The sequence below is a fragment of the Taudactylus pleione genome, unplaced genomic scaffold, assembly GCF_031769625.1.
Source record: "Taudactylus pleione unplaced genomic scaffold, aTauple2 ptg000155l, whole genome shotgun sequence".
Lineage (NCBI taxonomy): Eukaryota > Metazoa > Chordata > Amphibia > Anura > Myobatrachidae > Taudactylus > Taudactylus pleione.
Genome location: NW_028284557.1, coordinates 9,972,933 through 9,995,859, shown reverse-complemented (window position 1 = coordinate 9,995,859; position 22,927 = coordinate 9,972,933).

Sequence of the window (22,927 nt, the reverse complement as noted above, 5' to 3'; positions counted from 1 at the left end):
TGAACACAGATAGGACAGGCAGACACTTACATTTACTGTGCTGCTACTGTAGTGCTGGCAGCTGGATGGATCCCTGTGAAGGAGGGCTGCAGACCATACTTGCCTACTTTTGAAAAAGCATTTCAGGGAGATTGAGAAAGCAGCACCTATGAGCGCGGCGGTAAAGTGGGCGTGTACTGCTACATCTGAAAGGCGTGTCATAAAATTGATTTACATTTACATGTAAATGAGCCCCAAAGCAGTTAGTAAGATCTACTTGTTGATGAGACCAAGTGGAGCCCTAGGCCCCATAGACTCAGATACAGATACACACTTGCCTACTTTCACACATGCTGCCCACCATAGCATCAAACATAATCACTTCCCCCATAGCCTCACTCATACTCACTGCACCCCATAGCCTCTGATAACGCCGGAATATGTGACCGTACATATTCCTTCAGCAATTCATGAATATATGCATGCTTATGTCTTTCATTATTATTTTCATTGCAATTAAGAGTACATAGAAATTATTCAGGATATCTATTAGTTGTAAGTTGTAGAGGACCATCACAAGTGTCGAATGGCCTCAGGCCTAGAGATGAGGTCTATCCTCTCTCTATAGTAGGCAGGTGTGGGTCTGAAGCAACAGTTATTATTGTTTAATATTGTTTAATCTAAATGTATAGGTGTTATTACAGAAATAGGTGTAAATTAGAACTGATGAAAACCATTTCTTCTCTAGCAAGACAGAATAACGGGTTAGTTTAATATGAACAGACTAGGAGACAGTAGGTCTCAGATCTGGCTAAACAAGGAGGGAGCTAATCAAGATAGCCTTGGTCTGTAAGAAGCGGTCACCAGTATTTTGAGAACATAGAAAGGAGATAAGATGTTTTAATCATAACAAACCTATAATCAGTGAAATGTTTAGTGCGCATGAATATTGAATTAATTAATATTTGCCATTTTTAGAATATGTCAGTAGCAGAGAGGAAAAAAGTATAAAAGATTGATCAAATAGGGGAGGGGTCGGTCAGTCGGGTTGAGCAGGAGAGATCGTAGGTCGAGAGAGTCGCGGGGCGCTGGGCTGTAAGTATAAACAGGGCTGACTGTCACCTTGGGAGTCTAAGCTAGGCATTGCAAATAATCATTTTGTCACTGCTGCTGAACTTATGTTTTCTTATGTTGTAAGTCTGCTTTGACAATAATACAATAATACATGTAGAATTGATTTGCTTTTCAAGTAAAACATTGTCATTTATTTTAGAGTTGGTATAGGTGTGAATTATTTCACTTCTTCTTATAATAAGTAAGGTTTATAAATACTATCCAAAACACATCGCGCTATCAACTCACACTCATTGCCCTCCAGACCTAACACATACTCACTTTCCTCCATAGCCTCACTCATACTCACTGCACCCCATAGCCTTACACACACACACTGTTTCCCATAGCCTTACGTACATACTGCCATCATAGCCTTTCGTAAATACTGTCCCCAGAGCCTCACATACACACACGCTGCCCCCCATAGCCCACACAAACACGCTGTCCCATAGCCTTTTGTAAATACTGTCCCCAGAGCCTCACATACACACACGCTGCCCCCCATAGCCTCACACACACTGCCCTCCAGACCTTACACATACTCACTTCCCCCCATAGCCTCACTCATATTCACTGCACCCCATAGCCTTACACACACACACACTGTCTCCCATAGCCTTACGTACATACTGCCCCCATAGCCTCACATACACACACACACACACTGCACCCCCATAGCCTCACGCACTTGCTGCTCCCCTCACAGATCACACTGCCCACTCACACAGCATCCGCTTACAGATCACACTGTCTCCTTACACAGCACCCCCCTCACAGATTACACTGTCCATGCACACAGCAGCCCCCCCTCACAGATTACACTGTTCTCTCACACAGCAGCCCCCTCACAGATCACTGTCCCCTCACACAGAACCCCCTCACAGATTACACTGTCCTCTCACACAGCAGCCCCCCCTCACAGATTACACTGTCCTCTCACACAGCAGCCCCACCTCACAGATCACCCTTGCCCCTCACACAGCAGCCCCCCCCCACAGATCACTGTCCCCTCTCACAGAACCCCCTCACAGATCACACTGTCCCCTCACACAGCAGCCCCCCCTCACAGATTACACTGTCCTCTCACACAGCAGCCCCACCTCACAGATCACCCTTGCCCCTCACACAGCAGCCCCCCCCCACAGATCACTGTCCCCTCACGCAACAGCCCCCCCCTCACAGATCACATTTAATTTGCCCCTCACACAGCAGCCCCCCTCACAGATCACACTAGCTCCTCACACATCAGCACTCCCCCCCCCCTTTAAACACTGGCTCCTCACACATCAGCTCACCACCTCCCCCCCCTTACAGATCACACTGGCTCCTCACAGATCACTCAGGCACCTCATACAGCGTAACAGCCCCCTCACACAGCTGCACTGAAACTCCCTGACACCTCTAGCACTAATAGCACTAAGCTGCTTTCCTCAGGTCTTCCCCACACAGAGTAGTGACTCCGCCTCTTCCGGTGGCCCAGCACCCTGTCCACCAAGTCGTAGTCAGGCAAGGCCAAGGAATGTTATTTTTTTTATCAGCAACAGACGGCGGCTGGGGCCCCGGGAGACAGCCCTGTCAGTCCGTACCTGCAGCTGCCCCTGGCTGGGAAGCAGCCTGCCTCCCCCCCTCCCCTGAACGCGGGCCGCTAAGCCCCACCCCTTATAGAAATGGGTGCACACATACTAAAAAAACAAACACAATACTCACCTCTAGCGTCCAGCGTCCACTGCCATCTGCCGCTCCTCGTTATGCCATTATGACGTCTCTCCCATAGTGCCTGTGGGAGGAGCCGGAAGGTGGAGCTCAGGAGTGAGCTCCAGCCCCCGGCTGCCGCTGCGGGGAGGTAACCGGGCACCCGCTGGTAACAAAATCTCAGCGGGCGCTCGACAAATGGAGCCTCCTTGTGGTGGCCGGGGAGGGAGGAGTGTGGTGTGGGGGGTGCGGGAAGGAGTGTGCGGCTTTTGGTGTCACCCCCTTGGAGGGTGACACCCGGAGCGGGCTGCATCCCCCGCACCCCCCTTGTGACGCGACTGCCTGGAAGTGCATGAAAACATTGGTACATCGAGCACCATCGATGCGATTGCAGGGCTTGAGGTTGACTATACCCTGTTGCAAGCACTGCGATCACTTCAGTGTGAAATTCAACCAAGTGACGTGTACTACAACGCTGCCTGTTAATTATCTACGCCTCTGAAACGCCGTTGTAACACTCAGGCACGCCTGTGATCGCACCTCCACTCCCCCGTTTCTAGTGGACTGCCCCTATCACCACCCACAAACGGCCTCTCCTGTCACTCATTCAGATGGGTTGTCTATGCTGGGCAAGCGAGCGCTTCCCGATCTTTCACAGTGGTTCGCGCATGTGCATTGCGATGCATACACATGTGCAGATTGCAAATATCAGCCAGCAACAAGCGTTCACATCTTAGCGAGAGGGTCTGAATTAGCTCCTGTGTATGTTGAAGCACAGCTGGCTGTGGTCGCATCCCATGTGACCATGCCAGTTAAGTGATTAACCAGGACTTTTTGTAATTTTAATACAACAGCCTAATTCTGTATTCCCAGACTTGGGGGCATTTTTAACACAATCCGCATCTCAGATGCGGATTGGACGTGATAAATTTGCCCAAAATCACAATGCTCTATTTGAATACATCGCAAGTACATATCAAATATTGCATGCAGGGACAGAGCTTGCGAGAAAACTCTTTCCTTGTGAATCTTTCTCCCCTCCGCACTTCTCAGGGTATTTTTCACAAAAATATTCCTCCCAGTGATCCCCCCTCTCACCCGCTAAGCTAGCACTTACCTGAACCCAGGGACCTCTGATGGTGATCCGGAGAGCTCCTCTGTGACTCCGGTCAGCTGATCACCGGGTTCCTGCTCTGTGACACCGGTCAGCTGTTCTGTGCTATGAACAGAGATACCGACAGAGCAGAAGTCAGGGAAATGGGGAAAAGATTTAATAACGCCATATCCAGGTGGCGTTATTATCGCAGGGTTTCTCCCGGTATTATTTTACAATTTTAATTTAGTAAATTTGAGCAGATCACGTTTCCTTTTACAAATATGAGAAATGCGATCTGCTTACTAAAATAATGCGAATTTAAGGGCTTTGAGTAGTTTTTTACAAACACTGCCCCAAAAGCCCTTTAATTCATTTAAGTGCTAAAAAAATAAAGTGAAAATGGTGTGAAAACACACGTTTTCACATTATTTTAGTAAAAGTAATTGATAAATTAGCCTTTTGGTCTTGTAAAATATTACTTTTAGAGACACATACTATACTTGGGTCCCTATTAGCAAAAAAATACAACAACCCAAACTGACAACTAAATATATGATGATCTGGGGTAATACCATATTTAAGGGAACATTCTGCTCATTTCAACAAGTTAGAAAAAAAATGTGCCAAACTTTCAGTTTTATATGTATTTGCAGATTTGACATTATGCTTTGACCTTTACCTTAAATACAGTTGTCATCTCCTCATGAGTCTGATCATTTATTGCATGTTTTCAAAACTAATATGGATAGTGTCAATTTCCTATATGGAGATCTGCTCCACTTTCTCAGTCCATTGCATAAAACATATGAAGCATGGAAGATGTTAGGCCCTCATTCAGAGCAGTACGCTCTGAGCAGAGCGCACGCTCTGAATGAGGGCCGTCCTCCATAATTATGGAGCGTCCTCCTGGACGCTCGTATAGCTGTGGGTCACCACCCACAGCCTATACGAGCGTGCAGTTTGATGGCCACGATGGTCTTGACCATCGCGACCATCACCACTGCGAGCCGGAGCCTGCGGTTGAGTTTTTCAACCGCAAGGCCCGGAGTGATTTTGGCTCTATCAGAGCCAAAATCACTCCCACTGACATCACTAGTGATGTCAGTGGGCCGGCTTCTGACGGTAGGCGTTCCCTTGGGAACGCCCCCGTCTGGGAGGCACGCCCCCGCACGCCCACCAAAGGGGGCGTGCTGTCAATCAACATCGACAGCACGCCCCCTTTGATCAGACACAACGAGCGAAGGAAAGTCCTTCGCTCGTCGCGTCTGGCGCATGCGCACGACGGAGCTCCCGCCGTCGTGCGCATGCGCAGTGCACAACATCGACCCACTTGCGAGCGGACAGCCGCTTGCGAGTGGGTCTGAATCAGGCCCTTAGCTCCTCATCTGACACAGTAACATTTTGTATTATTTTTTGATATTTCATTAACCATTTAACTAATGATTTTTTCCAGCAATACCGGTCAGAAATTGCCGGGTACGCAGGAGAGTCCGGGGAGTCAGAAGAGATCCGTTCTGCACATGTGTAGAACAGATTTCCTCTTCAAAAACACAGCGGGGTGGTGCGGTCGCACTTTGGGCCTGATTCACTATGGATCGCAACTGCGATTGCAATAGCGATTACGCACACAGTCTCACTGCGATAGTATGCTAATCCATTGCAATCACTATGCCGTTGCAGCAAAACATAAGGACACCCACTTTACCTTACACACATCCGTAATACTTAGCAAAACTGCAAAACCATCGGTAACATCGAGTACCATCACAGCCTCATGCACACTTGCACAAACTCTGACCTTTCTTGAATCTTTCTGACTGCCAAGTAATTGATCTGGATAGTTCCTGATCTTTTCTTTGACTATTTCCATTCTACGGTCTGACAATTTGTTACAGACTCTGGACCTGATTCTGAGATTTAAGCTACTCAGGACCTGATTCTGAGATTTAAGCTAATATAATCGCAGCTGAGATCTCTCACAGATCGCAATTGCTAAAATATGCTAATGTCTACCATAGCTTACCCAGGCATAGGGATGCCCACTGCTGCCTTCTCATATCCGTCCGACAATGTACACTACAGCAGCGTATATATCGGTAATATCGACGCACATCGGGCAGCCAGGCAGCCTCTAAGTCAAGTCTGACCTGTCTCAAACACTATATCTCTCCTGATATGCTGAGAGCTGTCATAAGGGCCGGATTAAGTGGGGGCGACAGGGGCGATCGTCCCTGGGCCCCCACACCCATCAGGGTTAATGTGAACCGGAGGAGATGGAACCAGTTCAGCCTCCTCCGGCCAACCTAACCCCGACGCCGCAGGGAGGCATTATTTGCCAGACGCCCGCTGATTGTAACCAGCGGGCACCCGGCTCCCTCCCCGCAGTGTCAGCAGGAGCCGGAGACTGGAGCTCATTCGTGAGCTCCGGCTTCCGGCTCACGCAGTGCACTATGGGAGATACGTCATGACATCTCTCCCATAGTGCAGAGGAGCAGTCGGGTGGAATGGACGTGGATGGCAGCGGGAGCGAGGCTTAAGGTAAGTAACAGCTTTTTTTTTTTTTTAAATGCAATTCTCTTTTCTACTGGGAGCATTACTCGGGGGGGAGTTACTACTGGGGGCATTACTCGGGGGGCATTACTCAGGGGGGGGATTACTACTGGGGGCATTACTTGGGGGGATTACTACTGGGGGCATTCCTCGGGGGGGATTACTGCTGGGGGCATTACTCGGGGTGGGGGGCATAACTACTGGGGGCATTACTCTGGGGGGGCATTATTATTGGGGGCACCACTTCTGGGGGCATTACTCAGGGGGCATTAATATTGGGGGCTCTACTCTTGGGGGCTTTACTACTTGAAGGTGCATTACTACCGGGGTACTACTACTGGGGTCACTACCACAGGGGGCATGACTACTGGGGGCACAACTACAGGAGTATTATTACTGAGGGCATTTATACAGAGGGCATTACTACTTGGGCATTACAACTGGGCACACACAGGGGGCATGACTACTGGGGGGCATTACTATTGGGGGCACAACTACAGGGGTATTACTACTGGGGGTAGTTATACATGGGGCATTACTATTGGGGACACAACCACAGGGGGCATAACTACAGGGGGCATGACTACAGGGGGCACTACTAATGGGAGTATTGCATAGGGGGCACCACTCCTGGGGGCACTGCATAAAGGGCACCACTACTGTGGGCTCTGCATACGGGGCACTACCACTGTGGGCACTGACACTACTGGGGTCCCCACTGCGCATACCCCTAGTTTGTCACATTTAATAGGGGCCCCCACATGTTTGCTGCCCAGGGGCCCCCACAGACCTTAATCCGGCCCTGGCTCTCATACTCCATAGGAGATCGCAATGGCTAATTTATGCACGCTCAGGGAACAGTGTTTAAATGGTCAGACACACCTGCGTTTTTGTAACCACACCCCCATTACCTCCCCCAAATGCTGGCTACCTGTCACTCAACTTGCGAGTAAGTCCTTTTTGCGAGCATAATCGCAATGCAATCGCTGCGCGTGCAGCTTTCATGCATGGGCAATGGCTAACAATAGTTCAATCTCCATAAATATCGGCACTGTGTAAATCTCATGATCTGGCCCACAGTCAGATTCTGTCCATCCTGGTCTGTATGATACCCTGGCTATTGTCCTCTGTTCCATCTCATCACTGTTTCTCATCCTGACAAGTGATCTGTCTCTACTTGCATTATGTCTTGTTAATAGGTAGGTGCTGCTGAGTTTAGCATTCAGAAAGCAGTCTTGGGGTTCTCAAACAAGCTCAATACATCCTTGTGGTGCCCCAGGTGATCCAATGCCAACATCCTCTACAGCTACAGCAACTGCTGCAAGGAGTGTCCAGTAATCATGTCTGTGACAACAATAATTCAATGCTGTGAATAAATTTCCTGCCTACAAAGCCTCAGAGACAATTATATTAAATTCAATTAAAGAACTACTATAAATCTATACACACATCACTGATACTTCTCGTGTTATTCTTTAACAATTCAATCTCAAATACACACCCACCATAACAGGCTCCCTGAGGCATCAGGAGTTATCTGTTCCAGGTACAGTGTACATACTTGTTGGAAGCTGACTATTCTGAGTTTGTGCCAGAAGCACTTGATAGACATTAATTCACTATGCAAGAAAACTTATCATATATTCTATCTCGTGGTGATATCATTTCTATACTCCTTTGCTAAAAATAAATAGATTCAGTTATGGATTCAATGAGGAATCCTTATTATAGGTGCTAGAATAGAATGTATGTTTATTCACCAGGCTCCTTTCTCAAAATTAGCCTACCAGACCCCCTTCCCCAGAACACTTTAGTTTTGTATCTGTTAAGGTAAAAGGTGCATGAAACTTTCAGTTTAATTTCAATAACAAATATAGGGCCTGATTCAGACCCACTCGCGAGTGGCTGTCTGCTCGCAAGTGGGTCGATGTTATGGACTGAGCATGCGCACGACGGAGGGAGCTCCGTCGTGCACATGCGCCAGACGCGACGAGCGAAGGAAAGTCCTTCGCTCGTTGTGTCCGATCAAAGGGGGCATGCTGTCAATGTTGATTGACAGCACGCCCCCTTTGGTGGGCGTGCCGGGGGCGTGCCTCCCTGACGGGGGCGTTCCCACGGGAACGCCTCCCGTCAGAAGCCGGCCCACTGACATCACTAGTGATGTCAGTGGGAGTGATTTTGGCTCTGATAGAGCCAAAATCACTCCGGAGTTTGCGGTTGAAAACCTCAACCGCAGGCTCCGGCTCGCAAATTCGATGGTCGCGATGGTCTCGCCATCGCGACCATCACAATGCACGCTCGTATAGCCTGTGGGTGGTGACCCACAGCTATACGAGCGTCCAGGAGGACGCTCCATGAAAATGGAGCCCGGCCCTCATTCAGAGCGTGCGCTCTGCTCAGAGCGTACGGCTCTGAATGAGGGCCATAGACCACAAAGCAAAGCGCCCAAGCTTCATATTGATTCCGATGTGGGCTATGTTTGTGGGATCTAATCCTAAGGAACTAAACCTGCGTACATGAGTTTTTAACAAGCAAGTTTGTACCTTTCTAACAGGACTTTCTAATATGACTGTGATTTTTCTAGGATGTCCTTTTATCACTTATGTCTTCAAATTGCAAATCTCTCCGCAGAGAGATACTGTATATGGTAGTCACTGCATTTGAAGTGAATGTGGCTTCACTGTACATGCTCCAGCCCCGTGTACTCAGAAGAGCAAAGAGGGGGCTTATGGCCATGCTTGCCAACTCTCCTGATTGTCAGGGAGACTCCCTGAAATAGTAGCAATCTCCCTGACTCCCTGAAGAGTCTAGCAATCTCCCTGATTGCACCTTACCCCTATTATGAAGCTGTTATATATAAATATAAACAACAGATCTATACATTCATTTGGGATCATTAGTATCATTTCCCTGCATTGGTTATAAGGCACAATGATCCAGGTAGGATAATGATGTATTGATGGACGCTTCATAAATTTGATAATCTCAGGTTATGTCCCTGGTGGTAACACAAAGCAATGTTTCAATCACTATTAGTACCTTGAATTAAAAAGGTAAAGGAAAAAATAACATTGCCCTGTGTCTGCCTACTGTAAACCAAAGTGATTAATGTTAAAATGGGATGGTAATGCTGGGGAGGAAAATATCATATATTTTTAGGGAAAATTATTTATCAATGTAAAGAAAGGTGGTCGTGTCAGGCAAGTCAAAAATCAATATAAGTGATAGAAGATTGACAAACACCATAATGTACTTGTACAGACAATATACAGATTGCTCTCTGAGTTATTGTCCTGGCTCTAGTGTTCTGCAGTTATTCACTACATTTAGATTTGTAACCCTTAAGAAGCAATTCTTATGCCAAAGTCATTGTTCAACTCAAAATCAAGTATATAAGGGGAGGGGGGCGCACAGTAGATACTGTAGGTATATTATATTTATGCATAATCTTTTTATTTGTTATGCATTGGTCTCTTTTTATACTGAATGCATATGATCAGTTTGAAGATTGTGATCCCTTAAACCAAAATATATCCTAAAAGACTATTGGTGGTACGGATGTCTGATTGGTCAGTCAGTGCTGCTCCCCAGAGTCAGATACAAACAGTATATAAATCATAAGAAAGTAAAAAGAGAGACTCCTGATGGGGGTACACTTAAAAAAGACACACTGCACAAAAATGTGAATCAATGTATGATATACAGTATATTTAAAAATGTACTTTTATTAGTCAAAATGAAAATAAAGAGCATTAAAATATCTTTGTATGTGAAAACATGAAACTTGTAAAACTTGGTGATGTACAGACAGAAGACAACAGGGCACCATTCAGGATCCACCCACAGGTCTGGTTGGCCGTGCTGTAATTCTGTCTGGAACCAAACATCCTGAAATAGTAGCCTGTTATGTTAAATAGTTGCCGGCTTTGTTGTCAGCGAAGCTCTTTTCTGTGCACAACAGATAACCAATAAGCAGTCTGTCTTCTGAAGACTGGAAGTTCTTAGAGCTCTAACAACATCTAAAAACACAAGAAGTCCCTACTTAACTTCATATCCTGTGAAAGATGAAATGATAATCCCTTGATTAAGGTAGACATTTTAAAATATGTGTTCTGGATGTCTATTGAAGCAAAAATAAAAACTTGTCAGGATCTAAACTGTTGATTATGGATTACAAAGATTCCAATTTCAAACAACCCTACCCAAAGCTTGGTGTTTATAGTTTTTATGTTCAAAACAGAAAAAAAACATTTGTAACTCTAATGCTCAAAGGTCCCCTTGTGAGGAGATATCAGCATTGGAGATAACAGAGAAATGAACATGAGCCTCCAGATGATGTTTACACAATTAGCTACACTCAGTCCAAACTGTAGACTACCCCATAGACTCTATAATTACTGGCAAAGGTGGTAATTTGTGCAGTGAATACTAATGCAATAACTTATTTTGAGGGGGGGGGGGTTATACCTAATTAATTTTGACAAATGGTTTTATAAAAATTAAATCATGTGCTGTGTTAGCACATGATTCCATGTGCTAACACAGCAAAATGTTAGTTAGCCTAAGTGGGATGAATAACTTTTATAGTCACTGTATATAATTCATTAATTTCTCTTTAACTTAGAGGGAGTGATTCTGTGTTAACACTTATGAGATAAATGGAAAATACAGAAGTACATAGGGGGGAATTCAATTAATTTACCATGGGCTAATTGAAGCAGCGGGGCCATTCAATTAGAGCAGAAGGCAATCCGCAGGTTGCAATTGACGAGGATTTTTTATCGAGGCTCGAAAACAAATCTGCGTTAAATAGCCTGTTTGCTGGTTCTGCGGCTGTGTTAACCCACACTTATCCTGTATGCTATGGGTTAACACGCATTAACACGGTAATTTACTGGGCAAGAAAAAGGGGCTCAAATTGAATAGCCCTGGGTGTTAAAGCCTAAGGCTACCACCCTTTTTCACCCGCAGTAAATTACCACTGCTAATTGAATTCCCCCCATAGTATAGGAAAACAAAGAAGTACTTAGCCTCCTGATCTCCTGACAGAGAAGAAGGAGCATGAGAGGATAAACCGATGAGGAGAGGAGTATGTTATTGGTAGATGAGTGCCACCATTTCTGAAGAGAAACATTTAATCCATTTCAAAGACATTAATCTTGTCTCAGCCTATCAGCACAAAGCCTGTCACAGCTCTGTGTAAGAAGTGTGTTAAGGTGTACCTCACATGCCAATCGCTATATTATACCACTGCTGTGTGGGTGGGCCTGTAAGCATATAAATAACAAATTAAAAAGAAAACACTGTGCTGGATAGAAACAGCCACCAGTTGACACAGTATAATAATTTATTGTAACAATAAAGATATTTTGCTACACAGTAAAACTAAATGACTACTCACTGTGTCCAGTCTAGAATATACATAGAATCAGCGCTGCTGATCATAGAATGAACTAGCATATAAAAATAATGACTCATAAACCATACATACAACATAAAATATGAACCATATGAACCATATAAATGGTAGTAAATAAAAGTCCAGCTGGATATACTGTATATAAATGAGGCAGATGAAATCTATACGTATAGACCAGATAAGGAGAAATGGAGGGTCATGTAAAAAGTCAATGGACTGCTTAATGTCCGTGTGTAACGTACAAGAGTTACCTTCCTCTTAGTTTCATAGCACAAGCACCGGCTGCTTTAATAAATTCTTTCCAGCACCAAAAGACTTTGGGGGTCATTCAGACCCACTCGCGAGCGGCAGTACGCTCGCAAGTGGGTCGATGGTCCCCACTGTGCATGCGCATGATGGAGGGAGCTCCGTCGTGCGCATGCGCGAGACCCGGTGAGCGAAGGACTTTCCATCGCTCCGGGTCTCGCACCAAAGGGGGCGTGCTGTCGATGTTGTTTGACAGCACGCCCCCTTTGGTGGGCGTGCCGGGGGCATGCCTGCCAGACGGAGGTGTTCCCATGGGAACGCCTACCGTCTGAAGCCGGCCCCACTGACATCACTAGTGATGTCAGTGGGAGTGATTTTGGCTCTGATAGAGCCAAAATCACTCCTGGCCTTGCGGCTGGGAAACCCGACCGCAGGGTTTCCCTCGCAAGTCCGATGGTCGCGATGGTCAAGACCATCGCGACCATCTTTTTGCACGCTCGTATATGCTGTGGGTGGTGACCCACAGCTATACGAGCATCCAGGAGGACGCTCCATATTAATGGAGGAGGGCCCTGATTCAGAGCGAGTGCTCTGGTCAGAGCGTCCGGCTCTGAATCAGGGCCTTTGTTAGCGATCCTGTGTTGTAGCGCTCTGTGGCAGCTCTCTGTGTTGGATCGGTCCCGGACCTCAAATGTCCGCGGCTCACTCTCACCGCTGGGTCCCGCTGGCTATAGTATTGGGGCTGTAGTGGTTAACACTAGGGCATGCAGTGTGCCAGGATCAGCAGATACACTGCATCTTAGTGAATTGCAAACCTCAATTCTGGGTGATTGGTGGGAACAAAAGCCTCTTGAGCTCAGTCTGGACAATGTGAAGGTAAGCAAGACAGCTTACCCCAATGGTTAGTGCACAGCTCAGATTGTTGGAGGAATCGTATGCGCAGGATGTGTACTGTGCATGTGCAGCTCTCCATCTGCGAGTCAGCTTGTAGTGTCTCCCAGTCTGACAGGCTGCGGCATTTGGTGGGGCATTCCTTATCACCGTTCCTGGAAACAGGGGCAGGGTGTAGTCCCCGATTTCCAGGAGGTATGAGACCAGGGTCTGCATTAGTGGATGCAGATTTCCTGACCTCATAAGTGACCAGGCATTGGTAAGGCTGGCCCAAGGGACAACCATTGCGACCAACAGGGCCAGCCCGACCAATATGCTAAATTCGCGACCGTGTATAGCGCCAGACTGATGAGGAGGGCACCGCGGCAGTCACAGACAGTGAGGTACTCATTGGTCCCGATGGGCGCCCTGAGGACAAGTATGCGCCGCATCGAGCTGCGCTATCTAGCGAGTCAAAGTGACAGGAGGCGGGTTGTGGCTAGGACTGATCCACTCCTTCTCCAGGTCCTCCCACAGTGCGCAGATATGCACCGACGGACACTATCCAGGCATCAACGCTGAGACAAGTGATGTTGCCGCAGCTCTGCAGTGCCAGTACCTTGAAGAGCGGCAGGAGAGAAAGAGCAGCACGAAAGAACTGAAGGCAGTGGTAAATTAGTGAGGGAGAGAGGAAAAGACATTAGGAGGGAAGGACAATACAAGGTACGAAAATGACAGAGGGCAATATGATACATTGGGAAGGACAATATAAGACAGAGGGGGCAAGAACAGTACATGGCTCGGGGGATACAATACAAGAAGGGGGTAGAGGACAATATAAAACAGAGGGAGAGAGAACAATAAAAGGCATGGGGGTACAAGGCATGGTGGGGGAGAAGACAATTTGAAACATGTGGGAGGACAATACAGTGCATGCAGGGGGAGAGGACAATATAAGAGAGAGTGGGGGGAGAACGATACAAGGCATTTGTGTATATATGTAGTTGCATATTTATATACATATGTGAACATGCTTTATAAATGTGTAGGGCTTTTCCCACGAGACTATGCCCCCTTATCATTTTCGGCATGCTCATCAGTACCCCTGGGAATGCCGAAAAATATATTCGCTTACCTAAAAAATTGGGCTCTGGCTGGCCCTGGCAACTGATGGTCGAGATGGTGATCCGAGACAGCATCTCAGATGCAGTAAGTAGGTGTCTATGGGCCTTATTCAGAGATGTTTTTATGCAGATTGAGCAATTGTTTGCATGCACAGCAACTGTATTGTGATCACACCCACATGGAGAATCCACTCGCAAAGTGAGTGACAGGTAGTCAGCATTTGGGGGAGGTCATGGGGAGTGGCTAGGCAAACGCAGGCGTTTCTAACCATTTAAATGTGCAGGTGTGCAGAAATTAGTCATTGCGATCTCCTTTGCAGCATAAGAGCTCTGTGCATGTCATGAGAACTGCAGTGTTTGCGGCTTGTCAGCCTTGACTCATATGCTGCATGGCTGCCTGATCTGCATTGATGTTGCCGATGTGTATGCTGTTGTATGTCGCCAGACGGATATAAGAAGGCAGCAGTGGGTATCGATATGCTCGGCTGTGCTTTAGAAGGCATTAGCATATTTTAGCAACTGCGATCCATGAGAGAATGCAGTTGCAATTGCATAAACGTACACCTCTGAATCAGGCCCTATTCCTCCAGTCACTTCCTGCTGCATTTACATTTTGTTGGACGGTATTGCACAGCCACTTCTGTGCGGCTGTGTAATACCGTCCATCTCTGAATCAGGTCCATGGTTCACAATTATGTTATGGGACTTCAGAGGAATACTGATTGGTCACTTTATAATAATATTGCCATTGAGACAGTCTAAAGTGCTGAAAGCAATCATATGCGTGGCTGGGAGAAGTCAAATGCTAGCCACTGTGATCATCATGTATGTGTGAGCACGACTGCAACAAATTCTTGCACAACAACATTTGCTACAAAAGGGGGGCGGATTGGGCCATCAGGTAAGCGGGAGATTTCCTGCTGGGCCGGTCCCCTTTCCCCTCTGCTGGGTCTCTTGACACACTGACCATGGCCGGCGGCTCTATTGGCCACTAACGCGATCAGAGTGGCCATGAACATCTCATCCATAATACATGACATGTAAAATGGCCACGGGAGTTTTGCTGCACATGCTCAGCCGCAGCAGCTCCTCCCATCGGCCATGCGGAGCTCATGAGTGACATCTCCTCTCCATTTGTGCCCCTCTGTCGTTCCCCTTCACACGGTCTGGCCGGCCATGACAACGTGTGTCTGTATGACACATGACGCTGCGCCACCCTTCCTGGTCTCTGTCCCGGCTCCCTACCGCCACAGACAAGCAAGCGAGGAACAGGCAGCCTGGCAAGTGGCGAGCATGAGCGGAACAGAACCGCTGCCCACCACAATGTCTACAGCATGGCACCAATCCCTCTGCAGACACCCTCCCCTGATCCACCTACTGAATGAGGCAGAGTGACACTGGTAAGTGGCAGTGCATTTTTTGCTGCTGTGTTGCTGCTGCTTTTATCTCAATTCATTATATATATATATATATATATATATATAAAAATATTTCACAGCAATTATATGTATATATATATATATAAATTGATATGTATATGTACACACACCTGTTTATATATATATATATATATATATTCACTTTTTATATGGTGTGTATATTTCTACATGTATGTGTACTTAGAGAAAGCATGCATAACATATCTTTCCATCTATCCCTGTATGCATTTATTGTCTTGCATTTAATATTGATGGTGTAGGTGCATTTTGTATATATTTGTCTCATATGCAGACACACAGAGCCACCAATCATCCCAGACAATGAGCTTGCAGCCCCGCAGCACTTGGGCCATATTGCTTTGTCACCCAGGGGCTAATTCAGCAGTGCACGTAAGTGCACTGCTGAACCCAGATTCCCTATTATTGGGAATCTGCGCATGCACAGGACCCATTCTGCGAGTGTGCAGAATGGGTCCTTCTAACACATACGCTAGCCCTTGAATGCCTCTGACTGATTGACAGGAAGAGGCATTTAAGGGGCGTGCGCTGTTCCCAGAAATGGGGGTGCATCCGCCCCGTTTTCCTGGAGTGGCAAGCCTAGGATCTGCGCAGTATCCTGGGCTCGCAAGCCGGCCAGGCTGTGTAAGCTATCCATCGCAACCACCCCCTCAACAGACCCTCCTCCTCAACAGACCCCACTCCCATTAAGGCTGCTTCCAGAAATTTCCCAGACTGGTTTTCCATCCCAATCCGCCCCTGTGCAGAACACAGGTGATAATGCTGATGATACAAGTTTGTCAGAATGGAAACTCCACGCTAAATTTGTGAATATAGGGTCAATGGATAAAGCCACGTATATGGCAATAAATTCATTCTGCTTTGCAGCATGGCTGTAGTAGAACTGGGAATACCGGGAAAGACAGAGGCCCTGATTCAGAGCCGGATGCTCTGACAGAGCGCTCGCTCTGAATCAGGGCCGGCCCAGAGCCGAAAGCTCTCCCACTGACATCACTCGTGATGTCAGTGGGGCCGCCCCCAAACGGCAGGCGTTCTCATGGGAACGCCTCCGTTTGGGCAGCCACCCCCCAGCCCGCCCACCAAAGGGGGCGTGCTGTCACTCAACATCGACAGCACGCCCCCTTTGTTACGAGACCCGGAGCGACGGTATGGCCATCAATATCCAGGTCTTGCGCATGCGCACTGGGCCACCATCGACCCGCTTGCGAGCGCATAGCACTCGTGAGCAGGTCTGAATCAGGCCCGGAATTCCGTCAATGAAATGTGCAAAGTTTCTCAGTATCAGTCAGAAGCCCTGCATTGTTAAAAAGCATCCTGACTTTAATGGGGACACTGTAATTTACTCATGACTAGGCTATAACTAATTATTGTGTGAGCTTTTAATTCATGTACAGTATGTGCTTATTTTGTTAGCAACTGGGATAATTTTAGAACACAATTAAATTTTCTCTGTAGTTTCAGTACCCAACATTATAAAGTCCTAAAATATTTTTTATGAGTTTATGCAATCTTTAAAAGGAGGGGCCACTATACTAATGACCATTTAATAACACGTATGATTGATTAATCTCATAAAGGTAGTATCCAGTTTATCCAGATATACATTTCATTTTCTGCTCTAAATTTAGTTTGTGTTAAGCCGTGTATCCACTTGCCGATATAAATGAGCGATTGAACTATAATGACATCGTTATCGTTAAATCGTTCATTAATTGTGCATAAATCGGGCATTAAAATGTCGAAAACGGACAGCGGTGCGCGCTCACGCTGGTAGTTTTCGACATCAATCACCATCTGAACATGCAGGTAAATCTGCCGATAACGACAGATTGGGCATGTTCAGGGATGAGGGCGGGTGCCTGCACTGACTGACATATTGTTGAGTGTAGGCACTGCAGGGGATGAGGAACGACTGTATGATTACAGTGTTGCAATCCTACTGTCATTACCCCATCGGCAAGTGGATACGCACCTGTAGAGGAGTTTATTACTATATTATATAGATACATCATAGCAGATATCCTAGTAGGGAACTTGCTATCAAATACATGGTGCATATTAATTTTTCTATACATGCAGCCATAAATATTATTCCACATATGTAACAACATACTTCTATATCACTACATGTATTACACAAACTATAGAGATGACATTCAAGAGCAAAGTAAAAAAGAACTAGTAATTATGCACCTTGATAAAACCATGTTGCACTGCAGGTGGTGCAGATTTAAAATGTGAGATTTATGAGGGGGTGTGTCCAAACTCAAGTCCTGATTCAGAGTTGTACGCTAATGCAAACACATTTGCGCATTTTGCAGCTTAGCATTTGCTAAAATATGGTAATGCATCAGCCGCCGGAATTTCTATTGAGACGCCCACCAGAGCCCTCGCAGCTGCCCGCAACTGTGTACACATACATAGCATTGGACGCAGATCCTTAACACATCTACTCCTCGAGTGAGTCTATGGTCACTCAGAAATGGATGCAGTAACTGAGACACTGGAGCTTTGTTATCTCGCAGATGCTGGCTTGTACATGCCCAGGAAACAGCCCCCGACACGCCTGTGTTTTGTGTGGAACTCCCTGTACCCAGCCACAAAACGGTCTCTTCCTTTCAATCAATTGTAAGTAAATCCTCACAGTGAGCTTGATCTCAATTCATCCGCTCCGCATGCGCAGACTACTGATAATTGCTGAACTGAGTGAAAATCGGCATAGCGTTCAACTCTGAATCAGGCCTAATATGCTCTAAGTACACAAGCACAGTAACAATATCACCATTCTCATGTACCATAATCTTCATATACAGTCTGCATATAAACCTCATAATTATATCTCAGTACAGTATTTCTCACAAGTTCTAACTACAACATAGTCTATATGCTCTGAATATTCTGAATATTACCATTACAAATCTCCATACTGTATGTCCCAATCCTACAGGTCCCAATATCGCAATATCATCAGCAATGTCCTGCTACCAGTTTACACTCCCTGTGCAGCATGTCACATGGATCATACCACGGGTGAGATGTACAAACTGCTAAGTGTCAAATGCGCTATAACCAGTATATGACATGTATGAAATCACGTTTCTCTACAGTATCTGCAAACATCTAATAATTATTTTACCGGCAACAAACATTATGCAGATGTTAAGAGCTAAAAGCGAATTTTTGTGGCTTATCGTTTTTTCACATATCGCCAGGATTCCCTGCCGGTACGTACTGTATACTGTGCAGCAGCGGTGGCTTCAGCAGTGTTCTGTCTGCTCATCAGATCTTTTGATTTCTGCAAGATCTTGTGTATGCGAATTAGGACCAGCCAGGGAGCAAGAAGCAACGAATCAGCACTAGGTTGATGCGCTACAGGACTGGCAGGGATAACCAGAGGGGCAAATTTTATCTCCTCCCCTTCGGCAGCCAAGATGATACTACATCTTGGCATCATTGCTTCCTTCTTCACCTCTAGAAGTTAATTATCAAACTCCAAGAGCAATGTATCAATTACAAACTCCTATAGACTATATGTATATTTTAACACAAAAGGCTTCACGGTGGCGCATTGATTCTTCAAACGGCACTTTATAGGGTGTGGTAATGACCCCACTCCCTTCCTAGAACTTTCGTCAACACTGGAACATATACTCATTGTGCAGCACATCTTGTGTTATTGCACTGCGCGTGCTACAGAATCAAATGTGTATAAATGTGGGTGATGCAGACAAATATGCATTTTCAATTATGACAGAAGATCCATAACTGGGCCTTAAGAGGGTGCTCTTTGTAAGAGGCCTCAGTATATGCAGAAGAAGATGCCTCCACTAGTCCAGTTACTGAAGTCCCATCTACTGACCAGTTTGTGGCTGCTGTCTACAGGTGCTGTAGACAGTTTGTTCGCCTCTTCTGGTTTTCTGAAGCTCCCTTTAGTAGTGATTAGCATCCAAACAAACTCTTGTGATTCTTGCTGTGGTAGGGGGCTTTGATAGGGACAGTGCTTACCATACAGCTCCACACATACAGTAAATTATCCTTGTCAGCACTCAGTGGTTAAAGTTTTTTGCCACCGCAAATACGGTTTGTCATTATGGCCAGATATATTATTAAACAAGAAAGTGTTCCGAGGCGCCGTAAGGTTAATAATTTTAATCAATTAATTTAAAATAATATATGCACATGCATAAATACAGTAATAAAAAATCTATATAAGAATCTTCCCCCCCCCCTAAAAGAAATATCTCTGGGCGGAATTCAATTGTTTTCGCGGCCCGCATTTCCCATCTAAAGTGACAAGAGTTCGCAATTGTTCCAGATTTTCGTGCTGATCGCGCCCAAAGTGGTCGGGTTTAGCCGCGTAAAGCAGCTAAACCTGACCAAAGTGCTGGGCGCGATCGCGAAAAGTGATGTTTGGGCACCCAAACATGTCACTTTGCGCACATTTCAGCTTTCAACCCCCTGGGGCTGCGAGCTGAAATGTAGCGCTGTCAGCTGATCGTGCCCGACAGGAGCAAGAATTGAATAGCTCCGTCGGGCGCGATGGGGGCAGGAATCAATTGAATTCCGCCCTCTGAATCTATAACTAGAAAGACAAATTTCTAATAGTCCAATTAGGGCAGTTTCCTGCTATTGATCTAATTCCAAGCACAAAAAACAGCCTGTATCTACAAGTGTAGACAGATATATCCAATCAGAACTTTCTTTTCTTTAGTCCAAATTGCAACAGTAGCACAAAAAGTGTTTCTTTATATCACTTTGGCAAAGAGAAGCATAAATAGCTGATAGCTACAATTTGCGCGATTTGGGGCGGCAAAGACGGTGAGCTTTAATACCAATTACCAATAGCTCACCTGTTTACACAGACAGCACAGGGCTGTATGAGAAGCTGTAATAAGAATAGGCAGACGGCCTAGCATATCAGCCGCGCTGGGAGACGTCAATAATCTCTGGGAAATAAATGACATTTTACACTACCATCTGAGCAATTGTATATATTTATCAGCCATTTGGACTAAAGAAACTTCTGATTGGATACATCTGTCTTCACTTGTAGATACTGTACAGACTGTTTTTTCGTGCTTGGAATTAGATCAATAGCAGGAAACTGCCCTAATTGAATTATTAGAAAATTGTTTTTCTTGTTATAGATCCAGTTTTATTTTATTGGAAAGGGGGGGGTTGTTTTAGATTTTTTATTACTGTATTTATGTATGTGCATATATTATTTTAAACTAATTGATTAAAATAATTAACCTGATAGCGCCTCAGAACACTTTCTTATTTTCTCTTTGTTTGTAGTATATGAGGGTTGATAAATATCCCGCTGTGGTGTTCCGGGCTGCAGTAAGGATTTCTATACACATTGTCACCTTAAAGGCGGGCGCTAAATTTACAGTCTTTTTTTTGGGTATTATTAAACACTTGGGGCCAATTTCATTCACTGTATCAAAAATTTATATAATTAATAAATAGCCAACCAACCTTGATTCAGGCTCCTTCATGTGCAACATTATAGGAAGTTGTTTTAATACTCACATTGTGTTGATATCATTTCTAATTCAGTGCACCCAATAAAGTTATTCATGTGTATTTTAATGTTTTCTATGTGTCAGTTGATGTCTCAGATGTACCAGTGTTTGTTACACATTATTATTAAAACAACTGTGTCAAATCAATTCACATAAAATCACATCACATTGCAACATGCACATATATATCGCCATGTCCATATTTTAGACAATGTTCTTTCCTTTTTCTTGGCCCCTAGGGGTATATTTACTAAAGGTCAATTTTAATTGATTTTGATTTACTTAAAATTGATCAAAATGTATCAATATCGATGTTGTATTTCTGGGGCTAAATCACACATTCACTAACAGATAATAATGTTTTTTTAAGTATTAGTAAATATGTGATTAGCCCCAGAGACACAACATTGATGTTGATACACTTTGATCAATTTTGATCGATTTTAAATTGATTAATATCGGCCTTTACTAAACATACCCACTATGGTTTTTAAACTGCCTCCTATGTGTTTGGAAGTGTGCAGACCTTGTGTTCTTCGGATCACAGGCCTGGGAAGGTCCTGATGACTGGTGGGGAGTGCTGGAGCACAGCGATGTGGATGAGAAAGTGACATTGTCACATACAATATTACTGTACCCATCACTACAGAAAACAAATGTCTTCTGTATATATCTAGTGCATCCTAGAAAATGATAGCTCGAATCTTAAGGGTTGCTCAGAGGTGCTGAGATGGGTGGGGGCGGGTACTAATTACTTGTTGGAGGGACCCGGCAGGGGCCTGGGGCAACGGTTCCCCCCTCCGTTTTACCTGTCAGCACACTCTCTCCTTAGCCCATACTTTGCTGCAGTGGGGCTAGGGAGGCTGCTGCCACTGAGCAGAAGTCTCCCCTGCAGTGGGGGGAGGCATCACACTGATCCAGCCCCACCCCCCTGGATTTGCCCCTGGCTAAGGGCTTGCAGCTGTCCCCTTATCAGCTTTTTTCTAATTATTTCTAAGGGAGGCGTGACCACGCCACCTGTAACTAGGATACGCCCCTTGAAAACTATCGGGGCCGGGCCAGCTCTCTATGGGCCTGGGTAACACCACCACTCAATTAACAATTTCTTGTATAGTTTCCAATATATTAGCAAGTCAAAATATCAAGTCAAAAAGTACTAGAAACAACGAAGAAGTAAAATTTGTTTTATTTTGATTGCTTGTGAAGACAGCTTTTACTTTGTATTTGGGTTTGAGGGTTATAGAATTTGTTTAATAACATTAAATGTATGTAGGACTATGTAAAAAAAATTTAAATGAATGCAAGGGATGGACATCTTTTCTGATTACTGACAGTGGTGCCTAAGGGTACGGTATACTGCTACAAGGAACTGTGGGCCTGATTCAGAGCCGCTCGTAAGCGGCCGCTCGTTCGCTCCGAGCGATGTTTGCCCAACTGGGCATGCGTACGGATCGTTATACGCATGCGTGAACCAGTCAGTGCAGTCAAAATTCATGTGCTCGCAAAATAGCGAATGCCTGATAATTTGAGTGACAGAATGAGGCGTATGTGGGTGGTAACAGGGGAAGGTGCTTGAAAACGGGGAGTGGAGATCCGAACGCAGGCGTGCTTAAAGGTCAAAATGGGCGTTTTATGGGTGTGCATAATTAAAACAGCAGCGTCATTGACCACGTCACTGGGTTATTTTATAGCCAGAACTGCTCGCAAGATTGTGGTAGCGAAAACCAACCACAAGAATAGCGAGCAGTTCGTACGCTGGTTGATGTACTCGATTAATCTAATAAATAGCGGACATGACGTAGGATGCGAGCGGCCAGGGGGCGTATTTTTTCAAAAAAACGACCACAAGT